The sequence below is a fragment of the Tenrec ecaudatus genome, chromosome 9 (genome assembly GCF_050624435.1).
Source record: "Tenrec ecaudatus isolate mTenEca1 chromosome 9, mTenEca1.hap1, whole genome shotgun sequence".
Classification (NCBI taxonomy): domain Eukaryota; kingdom Metazoa; phylum Chordata; class Mammalia; order Afrosoricida; family Tenrecidae; genus Tenrec; species Tenrec ecaudatus.
Window position 1 is genome coordinate 125,895,439 of NC_134538.1, and position 13,649 is coordinate 125,909,087.

General features: G+C 44.8%; 1 pseudogene; it reads right to left on the reverse strand.

Moving 5' to 3' along the window:
- Positions 1–11,858: 11,858 nt before the first annotated feature.
- LOC142456522 (7-methylguanosine phosphate-specific 5'-nucleotidase pseudogene) lies at positions 11,859–12,883 on the reverse strand (annotated as a pseudogene).
- Positions 12,884–13,649: the final 766 nt, after the last annotated feature.

The window sequence follows — 13,649 nt, forward strand, 5'->3', positions numbered from 1 at the left end:
GAGGACAGGCCACACCTAGGGAGGTACATGAGAGCCCAGCATAAAGAATGAGTAGTGGGGTAGAGAGAGGGAGAACCGGGAGGGGGACAATCTGAATGGATGGTATGGGGGGGGCAGGGTACTAACCCACCCGGGGGAGAGTATCGGTTGTGTCCCCACAGATCTGGAACATGCATACGGACCCCAACACGACACACCAAACAAGGAGGGCAACGCAAAGTACAGAGGTCTGCACAAAGAGGCTGGACGACAAGCCGGCCCAAACCAGAATTAGGCCGACCCCCACACTCGAAGGGAATACCACAGAAAACAAAAATAGATCGTCTGGAGTGGGAAAGGAACTGACCCACCACACCACATCCAGAAGGAAGCTGAAACAAAAGAAGGAGAAAGGACGTAGTGGAGTACACCTGGGTCCACCAAGCCCAAAGTCGATAGACCAGCTAGAAGGGCCCGTCATACGGAGAGGACCATTCAGCTGACCACACTACGAGATACGACATCCTGCACCAACACATGGCCCTACATGGGACAGCACCTGAGACACAATGGGGGATGGGCAACTGAGCTGACCCCGCCACACTGAGGCAAACACTGGGGGCGTGCAATGGAGCAGCGGAGGAAGCAGAGCAGAGGGAGCCTGAGGGATTATAAAGGATGGTCTACAGGCCAACGAAAGGACCTTGAACTACTAGCAATTTTTCTTTTAATATTTGCTATATTTTTGCTTAGTCTTTTTTAATTTGTTTTGTTTTTTACCTTGTAAATTTTGTATGTTAGTGGCTTTTCTGCTTATCAGCGTATCGATGTTGCTTCTGTCAAAGCCATGTTCTTATGGGCCACTTGGGTACAGTCAAAGTCATATCCATTTGTATGCACATATTGCTATGTCAGCAGGTCCACCTAGACAAGATAGGCTGGACAAATAATGAGAGAAGAAAACAACAGGACCAACGGTCCTGGAGGGACATGAGAGTGTGGGAGGTAGGGGAAGGGAGGAGGTGTCGCCCAACACAGGAACAAGGGAACAGCGAATGGTTCTAAACCAGAGGAGGGAGGGGAGGGGAGGACTGGAAGGGAGTGACCAAGAGCAAGGTAACTGAGAGGAATTACTGAATCCAGAATGAAGGCCAAACATCGTAATGGGTCGGGAGGAAAGCGAAAGGAAATAGAGGAAAGGAGTAGGAGGTAAAGTGCATACAGAGATTCCTAAATACAGACATGTACATATGTAAATATATTTATGATTATGGGGGCAATAGATTTATATGCATATATTTATAGGTTCAGTAGTAGGGTAGCAGACGGACATTGGGCCTCCTCATGCATAATCCCCCAACACAATAGCACCTCGCCCTGCTAAGCAGCCATTGCAGGATACCCATCTTCCCGACATGATCACTGAAGACAGCCGTGTGTGTAAGCAAATGTGGTGAAGAAAGCTGATGGTGCCTGGCTATCAAAAAAAGATATAGCGTCTGGGGTCTTAAAGGCTTGAAGGCAAATAAGCGGCCATCTAGCTCAGAAGCAACAAAGCACACAGAGAAGAAGCACACGGCCTAAGCGAATACAAGGTGTTGAATGGACCATGTAGCAGATACAAAGGAACAAAAACAATCATTGTGTGATCACCTTCCTCACATAATGGCTGAAGACGAAAGTGTGCATAAGCAAGTGTGGTGAAGAAGGCGGATGGTGCCCGGCTACTGAGAGATATAGCGTCTGGGGACTTAAAGGCTTGAAAGCAAACAAGCGGCCATCTAGCCCAGAAGCAACCGAGCACACACGGAAGCAGCACACCAACATAGGTGACCATGAAGGACAGTGGAGACCAGGTCTCCAACATCAAAGGTGGGGTGGTGGTGAGAATCACATCACCGTAAAAGAGGGGGAGTACATGATGGGGACCCAATGGCCACCGGTAGAGAGCTGAACACCCCTTCCAGGGGGCTAGTGAGGAGGAGATGGGCCACACAGGGTTCAGTGTAACAACAATGAAACTCAAAACCTTCCTCTAGTTCCTGAACGCTTCCTCCCCTCCCAATCATCATGACCCCAATCCTACCTTGCCTTGCAGACCTGGTTGTACCAGAGGATGTACAGCGGTGCAGTGGGGATCTGGAGGCACAGGGAATCTAGGACAGACGAGCCCTTCAACACCAGCGGTGGGAGAGGCGACACCAGGAGGGAAGGGCATGTAGAAAGGGAGAACCGATCTCGGAGATCTATGTGTAACCTCCTCTCTGGGAGATTGTCAGAGGGGGCGCGGGTGAGGGGAGACGCCGGGGAGTGTAAGATAAGATATAATAATTATTTATAAACTATCAAGGGACCAGGGGTGGGATCGGGGAGGGAAGGGAATGGGGGAAAAAAAGGGAAACCGAGCTGATTCCGGGAACCCAAGTGGAAGGTGAATTATGAGAGTGACGAGTGCAACGAATGTATAAGGGTGCTTTGCTCATTTGATGTATGCACAGATTGTGATAAAAGCCTTATGAGCCCCAATAAAAAGATTTTAAAAAACCAAAAAACAAAAAGAATGTAGAAAATGTTCTAAAATGGACTGTGGTGATGGTTGCACAACTCTTTTTAAATCTTTTTAAACCATCGGATTGTATGAACTATGAATTACCATATATACTCGAATATAAGCCGACCCGAGTATAAGCCGAGGTATCTAATTATTACCTGGGAAACCAGAAAAACTGAAAAACTGAAAAAAAACTGAAAAAAAACTGAAAAACTGAAAAACTGAAAAACCAGAAAAACCAGAAAAACTCAAGTATCAGTCTAGGGTAGAAAATGCAGAAGCTATTGGTGAGTTTCAATAATCAAAACAAATGAAAATAAAATTACTAAAAATTGAGACATCACTGGGGTAATGTATTTAAAAATTTATTTTAAATAAAAAACATAAATAAAAGGACAAGTCATTTAACATTAGTAAACCAGCACAGTAAGTGGAAAATAGACTCAACAAAAACAATAAGGTATCAACAATGATACCTTAAGAGTACTATTCCCTGAGCTCAACCAGCAACCAAGCTAAAATGTAGAGTCTAAATCCTTCAAAACTGGATTCCTCATCATCATCCGTATCCCAATGCAGAGCTTCAGCTGGTGTGAGGTCATCATAGATGCTGTCCTCACTGAGATCGCCGTCATCACCATCACTGCTGTCATTTTCATACAAAGCGCAGTCTTCACTGCCATCCATAGCATTACTAATACTACATTTCTGGAAGGCATGTCGCATCATGTCTTCTGGAATGTCTTCCCTTGCATCTCGAACCCACTTTGCTATGAACTCTATGTCAGGCTTCATGAGATTTCCTCCTTTTGTTAGTCGGCCTTGACCAGATGACATCCATTCATGCCACATCCTTCACACACGGTCTTTAAAAGGCTTATTCAAAGATACAAATCATAGGACGACTCTGATTGGTTAGATGTGAGAAAACAAACATTCAAAGCCCTGCAGAATCAGTGGGGCTTTGAATGAACAGCAGAAATAACGGGCACTCATCCTTTTACCTCAGGGTGGGGGGCACTCAGCGAGATGTTACACCTTGCTGGGGTACCACTGACCCATGTATAAGCCGAACCCCAGTTTTTCAGCACATTTTTTTGTGCTGAAAAACTCGGCTTATACACGAGTATATACAGTATATGTCACTAAACTGGAAATTAACAACAACAAAATGACTGTCCTTTGATTTATGTACAGGTTCCACAGGAGCACAACCAAGTGTTCTGGAATTCAGATTCTTCCCAGTGTTGCCCAGAGTTTGTTATACCCACACAGAATGCCTTTGCACAGCGAAGCAAACACCTTGCTGATATTCTCTGCTTGCAGCCAAGGTCTGTCTGACATCAGCAATGATATCTCTTTTGCCAAATCCTCTTCTGAGTCTGACCCTGGCAGCTCCCTGTCCATGTGCTGCTGCTACCAGTGCGGAATGATCGTCAGCGACATTTTACCAGCATGTGATTTTATTTGAAAATTTCTGTATTTTGTTGAGTCATCTTTGTTTTTCAGAATGGGCACAAACATGGATCTCTTCCAGTTGGCTTACCCAGCAAGGTAACTGTCTTCCAAACTTCCTGATACAGACGAGTGAATGTTTCCAGTCCTGCATTGGGGTTTGAAACATCTCCATAGGCATGTCATCACTTTCTGAAGCATGAGTTTTCCCCAGTTCCTTCCATGCAGCTTGGGCTTCTTCCTCCAATACCGCCAATTCTCGGTTGGATTATATTAAGCTTTGAAATGGTTGAATATTATTAGTATAGTGACGCTGTGTCCCTTCCATCTTCTTTAGATGCTACCTGCATAATTCAATATTTTGCTCAGAGATCCTCCAATCTTTGAACTCAAGGCTTCTTTCAACCTGAGATATACGGAACATCTTCCTTTTAGGCTTTCCAACACTAGGTCTTGCGGTAACCACTACACCACCAGGGCCCCGTCTGCCTTACAGGGTCACTGTAAGTCAAAGCTGACTCAATGGCAGTGGATATACTACTGTGTTTATAAATCAGTTCTCTGCGTGAAATAACAGAGATGTGATCTTAGGACCTTTGTTTCTACCATTTTAAGGGAATGTCCTATATTCATCAGCTTCACCTTGATCATGCTCTGGTAACAAACATCTCTCAAATCACAATACCTCACAATGAGTTATTGGTACCATTTAAAGCATGTTACATGTTAGCTACAGGTTAGTGGTTACTGCCCCACACCTTCCATCTGACAGCAAGTTGGAACGGCAGACCTTTCAATACTGGAACAGAAAGCCCAAAAGGTGGAGGGAAAAAGAAATGAGAAAGGGCAGAATTTCCCAAGGCCTCTTAATACTTTGCTCAAAGGTAGCATGTGTCCACTTTTACTTAAAGCCATCAAAGCACATGGCAGTGAGGTGCAAAACAGCTGAATGACAAAGAGGTAAGGCAACATCCAACTGCTCACAGAAAACAACTGGGCACAAGAGCAAAGTCGTACAATCCAAGGTTAAGTTACCTCTAAAGGGACACTAAGCTGTTCACTGTCCTGAAATAAATTTAAACAAACCATCTTAATTCTTTTTCTTAAGGCTGTTCAATTTCCTGATGGTTTTCTTTCATAAGAGGCAGTAATCATTAAGCTCTTTTATCATCTTACTCGATGAATATTAGAATTTTCGTATGAGAGTTCACTTCAGACTCTCAAGAAGATGTTGACATCCCAGTCTGAAATGGTACATCCTAAGGAACCTGAGAATGTAGGCAGGAGAGCTATGATTTCCACTTGGCAATTAAGAACACTAATATCCTGAGAGACTAATTAAATTACTAAGGTTATAGTTATATGAAATAGTGTACCCTGAGCTTTAAATCTGAGAATCAAATAGCCAATACACCATTCTTCCCATTTCATCCTGTGAAAGAAACCCTTATTATAGTGTTATATCATGGAATGAAGCAGTTCCATGATTCCTACTCTGCCTTGAAGGAACTTAAAGCCCTTTGGGATTCTTCTTACAGATAAGCCAATGCCCTAGTTAGGGTACCATGGACACAACTCCGGGGCATTCTGCTTTGGGCTTGGGCTTGCAGGTTTGACTGCAAGCTTGGACCAGAAAGGCCTGGCATGATGCCCTGGACCATCTGCTATTAGAAAAGGCTGTATTGTTTCCATTGGAAATTCTGTTATCACATCACCGATTTCCTGCGTTGGGTTGATCAGAGAAAACCATAAGATTCCAAAGCAGATCTGTAATTATTGAATTCTTGTGAAAGGAATGATTCTCAGAGAAATCACATTGTCTCTTAGCCAACCACATGAAGTATCTTCCTATAAAGCAGTGGTTCCCAACCTTCCTAATGCCTCGGCCCTTTAATACAGTTCCTCATGTTGTGGTGACCTCCAACCATAAAATTATTTTCGTTGCTACTTCATCACTAATTTTGCTAGTGTTATGAATCAGGCAACCCCTGTGAAAGGGTCATTTGACCCCCAAAGGAGTCACGACCCGCAGGTTGTTGAGGACTGTGGCCACAAAGGTGGCCACAAAGGGTACGGGATTTGAAGAGTGTTTTTAAGTTTCAGCAAGCAGTTGATAATTTCCCTTAGCCATATAATTCACGAAACACATGGGGGAATTGTTCGCTGGCGGCATTGACTGGAAGCTGCGTCTGGAAGGGATTTTTATATGTTAGAATACTTCCCAAAGACATACCTCACAGGCTTTGCTCCTCAACATAACATACCAAAGGAATTTCTTTCTCCGTGAGGAATAAACAGGAATTGTATTTTAATATCTTTCTTGAATTTCTGACACTGATGTTCCTGTGGATTAGGTGTTGGGCTGCTCCCCACAAGGTCAGTTGTTCAAACCCCCCAGCTGCTCTGGGGGAGAAGGAGGTGCCTATCTGCTCTGATGTCCTTAATTATGTAAAGGTGAATAGCCTCAGACAACCACAGGTCCCTCTGAGTCAGGATCGACCTTGGTGGCAGCGAGTTTCTTCTTTCTTTGTTGTTGCTGTTGATAATGATTCTCTAGAATTCTTTGACTGAGAGAACATTAGTAGTAGATACCTTATTAATAGGATTTCAGTAAACTATGTAGATTTTTTTAAGGGTTTTGGAGGAGACTTGAAAACTATATTAATGGAAAGGAAGAAGAGTAAGAAAGGGAGAATAAAAATACTGAAATAAGACTTGCTGCTAAGTCTTCCAACAATATAAGGTCATTTGGTGCTAATGAGTCGATTCCAACTCATAGCAACCATCGAGCAGAGCATACTGCTCACACATAGTTTTTGAGACTCACTCTGTACAGGAGCAGAGTACCAGCTATCGTTGCCTACAGAGAAGCTACCGAAGTAAAAACAGCACTGGTCCAAAAATAGGGAAACACTCAATGGATCAGAATGGTGTCCAGAAATATACAATAATATATAAGATGTGTAAGAATCCGTATATTCTGGATATATAAAAATTCAGTATCTGATAAAAAGATTTCACTCCAAATCCATGGAGAACATATTCCTAATGCAATAAATGATATTATAACTGGCTAGTGTTTTAGGGGAAAACATTCAGATTGCTACTATTCCTATGAAAAAATAAATTCCAGATGGATCAATGATTTAAGTATCAAAATGAGTACCAGTCACAAGTTCATATTTTTATAATGCAGTCTCCTTGGATGTATGTTTCATTGAAGAGGGTCTATTTTTACCTCAGTCCCCTTTGCATCCCTCGTATCTACCATAGCCACAGGAGAACTCAGGAAATAATTGTTAAATAAATGTGTGGCAGAATTCTTTACTGCATATTGTTTTTTACAGTGGGCCTGCACAGTTGTTTGGTGGATTGGAGATACTCGTGTCTAGGGCATGTGTAGGCACATGATTAACGATCATGACTAAGTATGCCAGGAGATAGATGATTGGAGCAAGAGGTTAGTGGGCTTGGCACCTCTCAACCAGCTCCTCTTCAAACTTTAGTAAGAGCCAGTTCTGCTGATCTATTGCAGTGTTGACACACTACGGTTTTATCTGGCTCCTCCCCATCAGATGAAAGGAAGATTTATAAATGGTGCTACCACGTCCATTCTGATTCATCGTGACGCTGTGCAAAGAACTTACCAGGCAAAGCAGAAATCATTTTGGATGCTCCTTGGTCTACACTTGAGCATCACTCATTTATTTTGAAATGCAAACATGGGTCTTTGCAAGGCACTTCACAATCCAAAGTCTCCACCATCCCATCTGTCAGAGAAACCCTAAAATGAAATGATCCACTATAACTGTGGTAGTTACATAATCTGATGTCAATTTGAAAGGGTGGAGTCTAGCCTGTCAATCATTGTATAGCCAACGAGGTCTCGTGTGTGGGCATGTCCTTCCCCTGAGGATTCTGGGAAAACTCAGTGATTTCCTCCTTGAAGGCGGGAGACACTTGTCTCACTCGGGTCACTTTCCTGGAGCCTCTTTACTGACATGGCTGACTCCTTGCAAGACATCCCTGAGAAGCCACGGGATCTACCTGATGCAGCCTTGGGTGCTGGGGAAGCCACTTGGAGACCGCTGCAGACGCTAAGATGCTTACAATGCTACTGGATCCAAAGACTTTCTACCCACTGGCCTGTGATCATCCTGCATTTGGAGTCATTGCATGTGTTTCATGAGCCTGAAGAGGACTTTATTGATCAGTATTGGACATATGGGCTAATGTCAGACTTATGGGCTTGGACTGGACTGGGTTGGGATGCTTCCTTAATGTATAATTACCCTTTAGATAAAGCTCTCTGTCCACATGAGTATCTAGACGTTGTTTCCCTAGTCTACCTAGACTAACACAATAACATTCTTGTTGCCAATTGCCACGTTCTCTTGTCTCAGCTGCATGAAGTTCATTCCATAGGGCAAAGCAGAACATGATTATTTTTGTGACCAGTGGCTGAGCCAGCTGAGAGTGCATCGAAATGGCAAATAAAGAAAGCAGCAGTTCCTTCCTCACTGTGACTATGGAAGCAGGGCCACCTGCATTTCAGCACCATTAATGGGGGGCCCTAGTGGCGCAGTTGGGTTGCTAACTGCAAGGTCAACAGTTTGAAAACACCAGCCGCTTTATGAGAGAAAGATGGGGCTTCTTACTCCCACAGAGGCAGTTCTACCCTGTCCTATTAGGTCACTGTGAATCGGAATCAACTTGGGGGCAGTAAGGCTCTTTGTGAGTTTGGTTTTTTTATGGAATTATAGTGGAAAGAGTCTGAGCTTTGGATCAAGACAGATCCAGCTCCAGTACATGGTTTAGATACACACTGAAGCCACAAGGAACTTGTATCACCCCTCTCTTTGGAAGACTCTGTCAAAGACCTATCTCTGGACTAGTTCACTGCTCATGCCATACATCATAATCTCAACGCCGAGAGGGTAGGAGTCTTCTGGATAGATCTATCCTGTCGCCCTTCGAAGGCAGAGTCACCATAGGCGCTCAATGCACACTGAATGATTTGTTTCACCAAATAAATAGCATGGCTAAGGTTATGACTGTTTTTGCAGTCTATTAATAACTCAGTCACAATCTCAAAGGACTAGGAATCTTTGGGCGGGTGGAGGCGGGGGGTGGCATTTTGTGGCTTTTTATTGAGATTGTGCAGAACCGTAAGAAAAAACCCAAACCATGCGTGTTAACTGTCTGTTGAAAAGGGCTCTTCAGAAACACTTCTTCAGGACAAAGCACATTCTCTCGTTAAAGGGTGCAGCCATCTATGTAAGACTGTGATGCTGTGATGTCACAGGGTGCCGTGGGTCGGTGACCCTGCCCAGGGGGGGTTCCTGAGATTGGGTGGCACAAGTAGAAAGAAATCCACTGTGAAGGTTGAGAAGAGTTCTTTGCTAAACAGTTCTGTGCCTGGGCACCGGCCTGACAGTGTGTAAAGCAAGAGAAATTCCATGTCCCCTTGGTATTTGTACACTAGGAACTTATGATGAAGAAGAGATTATAGAAATAAATTTACCTAATGTCCCTGTCTCTATTACTCCTCCTTTTGCTTCCTTCTACACTCAGCTCCCCACTCCCCCGCCTCCCCCCCCCCCAATTCTCTTCCTTTTTGCCCTAGTCTGGAGGAGAGACGGCCTTTCTGGAGTCTCCCTGCTCTCACTGCAGAGGCTATTGCTTCTTCTAAGTCACCATTACTACAAACTGGTCTTTAGGTCTGCTTGTTCTCCCACGTAATTGTACTGCTAACGGAAGTACTGAGGCGCTCAACCCTCCCACTTGGGTTTATGCTGTTTCGTTTCCACCAACTCTCCAGTTTCCCCCCTTCATGCTGGCTGGTTGTATTACTGTACCTTCCTGTTCACGTATAAATTCTCCTTTAGGCCCTTTGCTTTGTTCATGAATGGGCTTGAGAGCATGTGTCGTCCTGTGTGTACTACCTTGACCATGGTTCCCCTCCCCGTGAGCCTGACTTGAGAAATGGCCGAGCTCTGAGCAAGTCCCAGCACAACAGGCTTTGGGAGAATAACGTGATACTGTGGACTGGAAAGGAAGCACTTTGGACATTGAAGAGCTTTCTCACACCCTCAGATCATTCTAAATAGCCCTTTCCTCTTCCCACCAAGGGCAGTCTCATACTTTGATTCCTCACCAGCTGTGTTTGAAATAGTCACCTAAATTTAGTCCCTGGTGGTTGGGCAGCTAACTGCAAGCTCAGCAGCTGGAAACCACCAGCTGCTCCACAGGCGAAAGACAAGGCTTCCTACTCCGGGAAAGAGTATACAGTCCCAGAAAGCTACGGAGGCAGTTCTACCCTGCTCTATAAGGCAGATATGAGGCAGAAGTGGATTTTCTTGTTATACCCTCCGTTTTTTGTTCACTCCCTCCCACCCCTCCCCTCTTCCTTTTCCCACCCTGTCCCTGCCCTCCTCTTAGTCATCAAAAACTTATATTTTGGTGTATAAAACACATTCTTTCCACTTTGTTTTTGCTTATAACAATGATGGCATGAAATATTTATCTTTGTAAGACTGATTGTGCTTGCTAAACATAATGTTCTCTAGTTTTGTCCCTGTCGCTACGTGCTTAAGAGAGTTATCATTGTTTTTTGTTGAAGCATAACATTCCATAGTATGAATGTAGCAGAGCTTGTTTATCCATTCCTCTATAGTTGGTTTTTTTTTAGCTATTTCCATGTTGTTGTTTTTTCTATTGTGAAAATTGCTGCAATAAACATAGGTGTACAATATCTGTCCACATTCTATTCTTAATTTCTTGAGGGTATGCACCCAGCAGAAAGGCTGCTGGATCATAAGGCACTTGGACTGGCATTTGTTTAAGAACGTGCCATGCTGACTTCTATCATGGCTGTACAAGTCTACAGCCCCACTGGCAATGTACACGTGCTCCTATCTCTCCAGCATTAATTCTTTTATGTTTTATTGAATATTGCCCAAAGTATCATTTGAGGTGATATCCCATTGTTTTCATTTGTTATCTCTCTTGTGGCTAATGATCTTAAGCATTTCTTCAGATGGTTGATGGCCACCTGGATGTCATCTCTGGTAAACTGTTATATATCTTGTGCCCATTTTTTGATCCGATGATTTGCATTTTCCTGTTGTAGTTTTCTATAGATTTTGGAGATTAGCACTTTATCGAATGTATTCTACTGAATATTTTTTCCCAATCTGTGGGTTCTCTGTTGACTCTTTTGATGAGGTCTTTTGTTGTGCATAAATATCATATTTTAAGTAGATATTCATTTTTTATTTTGTTTTCTATAGTGAGAATTTTGTTGTTGTTGAGACCATCTGACATGACCAAGGTAGCCATGAGGGCTTGTTTCTCTAAAGTGTATAGCAAAGAAAGGCAACGTTTTCAGACATAACAAGGACCACCTAGAGTAATGGGACTCACCTCTTTTGAGGTTACACACCTTTGAAGTGTCACAACCAGTGCTGAGATAGACTATGAGTGATTTGTTACTAAGTGAGCAAAGTACCAAGAATTACTATCCATTTAAAGAGGAGACTCAAGATTATTTATCTTTTCACTTGAATTCTGGAGTTCCTTCTCAAGCTAGGAAGAAAAGCTACATTTATGTTCACTTTTTTTTTCTCTCTCCTTTTTTAAATTTCGATCCATTTCACATGTCAAAGTTGTATGAAGAAAATTTTCCAACAATTAAAACTTCTGGGAATAAAGAATGCCTGGACTGGGTGATCCTGGGGGCACAGACAGCTTCAGGCTGGCAGTTCCTCTGAGGCCGCTCTGGCTACCCTTCCGGCCTGGCAGGTCCTCCTCCAGGTCTGGGGAGCACCGTGGAGGGAGAAGGCGCTGTGGGGAAGCAGGGGAGGAAAGAGGGCCACAGGCTCAGGCGGCCCCTTTGCCCTGGATTTCTCTGTAGACACACAGGCAGGAGCTGCCTCGGGGGAGTGTGGAAGCAGGGGTGGCAGCCCCAAGCCTGGCACTCAGCAGCCTGGCACCTCCATCTGGTCCCCCTGGCGCAGGATGTCCTGCAGCAGCCCATTGACCACGTCCAGCGTCTCGTCCTTCTCCAGCACGATGTCATAGGCGTCCATGTAGCGTTCCCGCAGCTCCTCCACCTTGTCATTTAGGAAGCCAATCTTGAGGATGTTCTCCACACCAGGAACCCCGTCGGCCATCATGAGGTCCCCGAGGGAGTCTCCCAGAAGGAGAATGTTGATTTTGTCCTGAAACTGCCGGAAGTAATTGGAGTTCTCGTGCAGGGAGAGGTTCTTGTTGTATGTGTGAATGAGCTGGTCCTTGAATCCCCGAAGGAAACCGTTTTCATCGAAATCCATGTAGTTCGACACAATGTGGACGTTGGGATGGTAAACTTTCATCTGTCGGATGATTTCTTCCAGGATGTCCCCGATGCCCGCGGAGAAGATGAAGAGCTGAATGCGGTGACGGTAGAGCGTGTTGAAGAACATCGGGTAGCCGTCCCTAAGCATCGCGTTGGACTCTCTCACCACCTCGGCGATTTGAAAATTCTGGATTTTCTGCTGACACAGGAGGTCATGAGCTTTAGTCCACCACTCCACCACGTGAGGTAGCTTCTCTGCGGTGGTCTGGTTTGGGTCGATCTCCATCGGGTAATGGTGAAGAAATGCCTTTAGCTCTTTGCGGCACTCTTCACTGATGATCTTGCTGTCATCCAGGATGTTGTGTGACGAAGGGCACCGCTGTCCATTATAGGAAAACTTGCTCAAGGTCATGTCAAAATCAGAAATCACCTGCAGCCGGTCTCCCCCAGCCCTGCGGAGGGCGCCCACGATCTCTTGCACCCGCCTGGGTTGCTGCATCAGGACCGTGGCCTTCATCAGTGTTCACCTGTCCCCACGAGACCCGTGAGAACCGCTAACCCCGACACCCGGCTCGGCCTGGAGGGGAGCCCGGGGCTCGCTCCAGCACCCCAGCGCCGCTGGGCGGGGAAAGGGTGCGAAGGGGGGCAGAGAGCTCCTGCAGGAGCGGGCGGCTACAAGTGGGGGTGGCAGCCCGCTGCAGGGTTCGGGGCGCCCCGGGGGTCGGCGCCCGCCCCGCGCCTCCAGACGCGTCTTTCCGCCTCACCTCTTCCACCATGGCGATCGATGTTCACTTTTTAAAAAACGTTCAGGACATTTTTATAACCATTGGCAGTATGCTACATATGTGGATACTAGGGGGCAAATTAACAAATACAATGATTCCCTAGTAGATCTTAGGTCTTATCATGTTTCCTTGCACAAAGCAAGTTCTTTATAAATATCAGGTACATTAGAAACCCGGGGGTCAATACTAACCCATTCTAGAAGGAGCGTTGAGATGCGATGCTGTCAAGTTTTCAATCAATTTTTCCCATAAGAAATAACTGAACATGATTAATCTGTTCCAGACCACCAAGTTTTTGCCCTAACCTTTCTTTTTACACAAAACATTACACAGAAATTTCAAAGTAAATACGTTCAGAGTTAAATAATATAATTTACATAAGAAACACAACACTAAAAAGGTTATTAACAACGGCAGTATGGCCCTCACCTTGAGACGGATGAGGATCTGGATCTGTGGACACGGACGTGGAGAGGAGGATGGAGAGGGAGTCACTGTTGGGGAGGGGAACCCCCTTCCATCAAATCCACTGGTCGCTGCT